Raw genomic sequence first — 7190 nt, forward strand, 5'->3', positions numbered from 1 at the left:
GAAATGAGAAATTGAATTGAGAATTGAAATTAAGATAAGAGATTGAAAACATGAACCAAAAGGTTCATGAAATGAGTGAAGTTCAAATGGATGATGATTGATGTTAGAATGAATTAAAATGGTATATTGTTAATAAGTAAAGTGTGAATACAAATGAATTGTGAATATATTGTAAAGAATTTATACGGTAAGCAAATGAAAAGAATTGAGCAAATATGTTGTTGTGTTTGTTATATGGCTTGTATAGAATTTTTATGGTAAGTAAATGAAACTTATCTATAAAATAAATAAATGAATAGTTATATTTGTTATTGTGATTTTAAGTTTAATTGTTATATTATCAAGTGTTCGGATTATAGAAATACCACTGAGTGTATACTCAGCGTACGGTTTGTTTCCGTGCGCAGGTTAAGTTAAGGCTAGACTGTTGAATCAGCATTCCAGGCCGATCCCGAATTCAATGAGGTAAAGTATGTTGAGTATTGATAATGGCATGTACCTAGGATGTTTAATGAGAGTCATTTAAGTTGAAAAAGTGTTGATGAAATAAGTAAATTATGGTTGGCAACGGTATATAGTATGAATTTTGAAATATAAAAAAAAATTCGTATTGATTCTAAATTAGTTCCAAATTGAACTTACTGTCCATATTGGACCGCGAGGGCCCATTAAAGGGACGACATCTTAAAACTAGGATGAGTATGAATATTTATTTTAACTAATGACTGAAATTGGGCTGTACTAACTGGTAATGTTTCGTAACCCTGTTCCGATGACGGTATAGGGTTAGGGGACGTTACATGTAGCAACTTAAAACCAATAAAGTATAAAATAATTTAAATTAGAGCTATATGAAACCATTTGGCATGAAATAATATAAATTTTAAAGGAATAACTTATGGAAGAAATTTAAAATGAGTAATAGAAAATGGTTGAAGATAAATGATATATACATTTTAAAATAGAGTATAAATCAATTTGAAATAAATAGTTTATAAAGCAAATTTCAAATAAATAATATGTTAAATAAATTTCAAATTTTAAATACATATAAAAGAGCTTAAAATAAATAATGTATAAATGAAAATTTTAAAATAAACAATGTATAAAAATAGTTTAAATGAAAATTTACATATAAATATAATCCAAAGTTGAATTTTAAGATAAAAAAAATTTAAAATAAGTAATACATAGGAAGTTCAAAACAAATAACAATAAAAGAATTCAAAATCATTAACATATAAAAGATATATACAAAAGTTTAATATAAATAACATATGAAATTTTAAAATTAATGATAGTAGAAAGGGTTATAATAAATAATAAGAGAATTTAACACAATTATCATATAAAACGGTACAACTAGATAATATATAAGAATACTAAGATAAATAATATATGTATATATACATATACATAATAATTTAAAATACAAAGATATATATATAAATTTTAAAATAAATAATACGTATAATAGTTTAAAAGAAATAACATATGTAAAATATTTAAAGTTGATAATAATATAAAATATATGATATGTTCAATAATTATTATTATTATTATTATTATTATTATTATTATTAATATAATTAAAATAATAATATGAATTTTTTAGTTTGAATAGACTGGCATTTATTGAAGCACATAGCTCAAGGTGAAATAAAGCAAAAGTCACAACAAAATTAAATAAAAAGACAGAAGCAGCAGTAACCTAATGGCTAAAAACAATGAAGCCACACCTAGGAAAACAAAACAACAAAAGCATAGAAAATAAAACTACCTTCAACCAAAACCAAAGCAAAAAGAGTAAAGAAACAGATAAAGCAAAAAGACTTTAGTTTTTAAAAGGCAAAATAAAATAAACAAGATGATAATAATAATAACAATAATGATGAGACAATAAAATAATAACGACATATCAATGATAATAATAATAATAATAATAATAAATGATAAAAATAAAAAAATAAAAATAATAGTAAAGGAAGTAGAATAACATTAACGGATTTAATCACAAAGTAACTAAATAATTAAAAAGGGGACTAAATTGGACTTAAAACAGGAGTTGAGGGTAAATTCGAAACAAAAAAGGAGGGGAAGGACCACATTGCAACACGCGCACAACGTATAGGGATGAAAATAGGAATTATTCCTTCCCTCCAAAAAGACGTCATTCAGGTGCGAGCTGAAATGTGATCGAGATAAAGTACGGGGTATAAATTAAAAAAAATAAAAACCTGATTGCCAAACACTTGAAAAGCGGAAGGGTTGAAAGTGCAATTAGCCCTTCCGCAAAGAAAACACGCGGGTCTTGGCTCAGCGGGTCAGGTCAGCCCACTCCACCCCAAAACAACGTCGTTTTGTGTCTGGGGGGTTATGGCCAAAACGGCACCGTTTTGGTACCGTTATATAAGTTAAAAATAAGGATTTTTTTATTTCTTAACATTCTTTTTAATAAAACAAAAAAATTCTCTCAATCCTCTCTCACTCTCCAGTGTCCGGCCAAGGTCCGGTCAAAGTTTGATCGCCGAACCACCGTGACGGTGGCCGGTCGCCGGTGTCGGCACCACCTTCCACTGTGGCCGGAGGGCACAAAAAGGGAGGCTTTTGAAGCCCGTCACGCGTGGAGTATGGATCCAAGGTTAAAACCTTGAAAATCTGACCAGAATCCGGCGGAGCAACAAAGAAACATCCAGTTTCTTCTCCTTTTCTGGTGTGGCCCTCACCGACAGTACACGAATCAACCGATTCCGGTGACTTTCTCCCCTCTTTTATTTTCGTATGTGAAACAAGAAAAGAGAAAAAAAGTAAAAAACGAACAAGATATAGAACAAAAATCACCTTTCTCTTTCAATTTTCTTTGTATTTTTTGAAAATGAAAACCCCCCTTTTACAATCAGTTCTCCCCCTTTTTACAATCGATTTCATTTCGGCTTTATAGCTAATTCCTATATTAAAATATTGTTTGTATTAGCCTCTGCCACTGCTTGTGCTTCTTGCTACCATCTTTTCTGTTTTTTTTTTGTCCTCTTTTCCAAATGTTTGCAGGCCTCTGGAGGTGCAGGTTATAGGAGTGTCAGACACGTGGAAGGCCGGTGATTGGCGCCTCGAGTGGTGGTGGCACGCGTGAGGAGGCTGGTGGCTGAAGGCATGCTACTAGGGTTTTACTCTTCTTTGTTTTTGCTGAAAATTAGTTAAAGTTATGGGCTAATTGGGTCTTTAGAGTTTTAATGATTTTGGGCCTATATTGGGCTATTGTAATTTGGGTTACTAAACATTGTAAATGGACTTTAAAAAAATTTATTTTGGTTTTATTTGTTCTATTCTTGTGGTCTGGGCCCGAGCATAATTTAGGCTTTACAGTTTTAATAAATCAAACCTCTTATTAAAACGATTAAATTATGAGGTGACCCGACCATACCTCCTAAATAGATTGCTGCCGACTCCATTTTTATTTTTTTAAAATAAAAAGTTGATTTCAAAAAAGGTTTCGATAGATACAAAAAAAAAAACCAAAAATTATAGTAATGTAATTTTAAAAATAAAATATAAATTAGAGAAAATCAGAAAAACCTGAAAAGAATCAACAAACTGTGGAGAAAGTGAGTTGTGAACTGATAAAATCAATTAAAAACAGTTTCAAGCTTTCGTCTTAATTAAATAAAGTAAATTAAAATGCCGAAAAAGGAGAAAGGAAAACACCAGAGGTGAAAATACGATATAAAGATAAAAAGTGAAGGAAGTTTAAAGTCCAAGCTGGATATTCTCTAAGTTCGAACCATCAAACTACACCAACACTATCCATATGTGATACCTATTAGCCATTGTTTTTAATGTAAACAGGTATGATTTTTTTGTTAATTATTTATTTCTTAATTAAATTATAGTGTAAAATTTAAAGGTTACAATTTATTCAAAAATTTTGTATTTTTCATATGTCGAAACCTTTTTTTTTAAAACGGAAATCAACTTTATTTAAATGGAAATTAAAACGGGAGTCGCCACTGATCTTTACTAGGTGTGATCGGATCACCTTTGTTTTAATAAAATATTTCAGTTTACTAAAACAGTGTGTACAGGCCAATTTTAGGCCCAAAATCCAATACCCATTACAAATATTAAACCCTTTACAACCAGACCCAAACCCCAAAACCCAGAGGCCCAATCTTAAACCCAAGTCAGAAGCCCGCTAACCCATACCCACTAATCTAAACAACCCAAGCCCACAATCTAAAAAATTTCAGCAGCAAACCCTAGCCACCAAAGTCTTCAGCCGCTCTCCCCTCTCCAGCCTCCTCCACTCCTCTGACACCAGCACCATCCCAGACCACTTCCTCCTCTGCCCAAGACTGCACCGCCCATACCGTCGACACTCCCACCACCAACACTGCCATGCCACCAAAAAGCAACAGACAAGCAAAGCGAAGCAAGAATAGCAAAAATAATAACAAAATATGTAACAAAACAGGCTATAAAAAGCCGAATGAAACACTGTAAATAGGTCCTTTTTTTTTAGATCTTTGAATACACATATATTTCGAAAAAGTCAGTAGATATAACAAGAATACCAGTCCGAGATAGATATCAACACAAAAAACCAAGATCAACAAATCAGGAGCTAAAATCAGAACCGATCTAAGGTGATTGTTTTTTTTCTAATTTCGTTTTTTGGCCGAATTCATACACATATATTTATCAAAAAATACAATAAAATAACAAAATAAAAAAAGAATAAAAAAATAAGATTTTTACCTTTCCGGCCACCGCGTGCGGTGGCCGGCGCCGGCTGCCCGCCGGCGCCGGCGACCTCCGGTGGCCGTCCCAAGTGATCCCCCCATGACCGAGCTTCCCCTCCCTCTCTTCTTTCCCCGTTCCCTCTTTTCTCTCCCTCCTTTTCTTTTTTCTTTCTTCTGTTTCAAATGAAAACAAAACAAAAAATTTGACTTATATAGGGGTCCAAAACGCACCGTTTTGGACCCCCCCTTTAAAGCAGAAAACGACGCCGTTTTGATGCGGGTCGGGTCGACCCGACCCGTCCGACCAGGGGATCCGCGTGTTTTTTAAGGGAGGGGCTATTTGCGCAGTTGGCCCCTCCGCTTTTTCAACGTTTTATAATCAAGTTTTTAAATTTTAAATTCGGCCCCGCTGTTTTGCCCTGATTTCATTCTGGTCCCCACGCTGCAGACGTTTAACATATGGATTTATTGTGCTTTTGACCCTTCTAGTTACGCGTGTTGTAATTAAGTCCTCCACTTTATTTCTTTTTAAATTGGCCCTATAACTTCGTTTTATTTTAATTTCAGTCCTTTTTCCGTTTATTTTCATATATTTATTAAATGTCCTTGTTATTTTTATAATTAGTATTGTTATTATTATTATTATCATCGTTGTTACTATATATATTGGCATATACTCTTATTGTATGCGTCTGTATGTATGTGTTCATATTTAGTTTCTTTCTAGTTATTTTATTTTAGTGTTTTAATGCTCTACTTGTTTTCATATTTCAATACTATTATTATACTTATTATTAATATTGATACTATTATATGTATGCTTATATATATATATATATATACTCTTATATGTAGGTTTATTCCCATTATTTTATTACTTTTATTGTATATGGTGTTTTAATTATATCATACTGTTCTCTTTGTGTCTCAATACTATTACTATTGTAATATACTGAGTGTGTGTTTTGTTATATATGTATATATTATGTGTATTCTATATTTATCATACGTACATTACTTTTTTTTGTATTATGTATATATTAAATATTGTGTTATTTATGTATTTTATTCTATAGGTATATGTCTCTTATGTATATATATAAGTACATCTTTATGTAATATTATTACTACTAATATTAATATGTTTTGAACATTGAAATTATGTATACATATATATATATTTTAATTATTTACTACCATGTATATACTCCAATATTATTAATTATTTATTTTATCACTACTAGCTCAAATAATATATGTAGTACATTTCCAACATTATTATTACTTATATATGTGTGTGCAAAATATATTATGTATATATTCTTAATATCATGTATATATATTCATTGTTTTCTCGTATTTAATATTATTATTACATTTAGTCTTGCATGCACGGTTATTGTTTTAATATTTTGTTATGTTTGTCATTTACTTCAATATGTATACCTAGTCCTTTCATTTGTTTATTTATTTCGTATTCATTATGTCTTACACGCTTTAAAAATCACGTTCTTGTTTCTAAATTAAATTCGATAATCAAAGGCAACATATCGGTTTAATACCAAGTCGACGGTTCCATTGCTATGTTGAGTGGAATTTGTCGGTCGTGTTTAATCGGTATGCCCTTCTCAAGAAAAGAAATCAAAATTGAAAGTTTTAGTCTTTCGAATCGGATTACAATTAAATTTTACATTAAACTCGTATTTTGAAAATTAAGACGACACGTGTTTATGAGATACCAATTTTTGGGCGTCGCGAGGGTGCTAATACCTTCCTCACAGAACGGACTCGAACCCCAATTTTTCTCCGCTTTTAACGTAGACCTAAATTCAGCCTCCCTTTTGTTTTAAAAAATGAATCTAATAGGTATCCGATCAAACCTAAGAAAAAGGATCGGTGGCGACTCCCGGTTTAATCTAAAATCAAATTTCAAATTCCAAGTTTTTAATCGCCACAATTAGCGACCCGAAACCAAAATTTTTACGTCGCTACAGCTGGCGACTCCACTGGGGACCATAGCCTTGCGAGTCGAGTCGAATTAAACACGTTTTGTCAAAATTTTCAAATTTCTTTGTTCAAAGTAAATATTTGGTCGTGATCCGAAAATCTCGTTTTCAAAATTCATGCATTTGTATCATGTCGTAAATGTTTCTTCTAACTTGCTTATTTGGTTGTTTTTTTAGTTTTCGATTTTTATGGTTTTAATTTTGGTTTGGTTTCTTTAAGTAAAACGTAAAGGTTTATGAGTTTTTCTCCACACACCGTGCACTTGCATTTTCGCATAACATGAGCTCTTTACCCGGGCCCCGTCCGTTTAAGTGAAAGTAAACGCTACGCCTTCGTGAGTTAACTCGTCCCTCCGTACAGGCTAGTGAATACTTTCGGGTTACATATGACTTATGCTTTCGTGAGTTAACTTGTCCCTCCGCATAGGCATAAGTAAATGTAATCCCT

The sequence above is a fragment of the Gossypium arboreum genome, chromosome 5, assembly GCF_025698485.1.
Source record: "Gossypium arboreum isolate Shixiya-1 chromosome 5, ASM2569848v2, whole genome shotgun sequence".
In the NCBI taxonomy this organism is placed as follows: Eukaryota; Viridiplantae; Streptophyta; class Magnoliopsida; order Malvales; family Malvaceae; genus Gossypium; species Gossypium arboreum.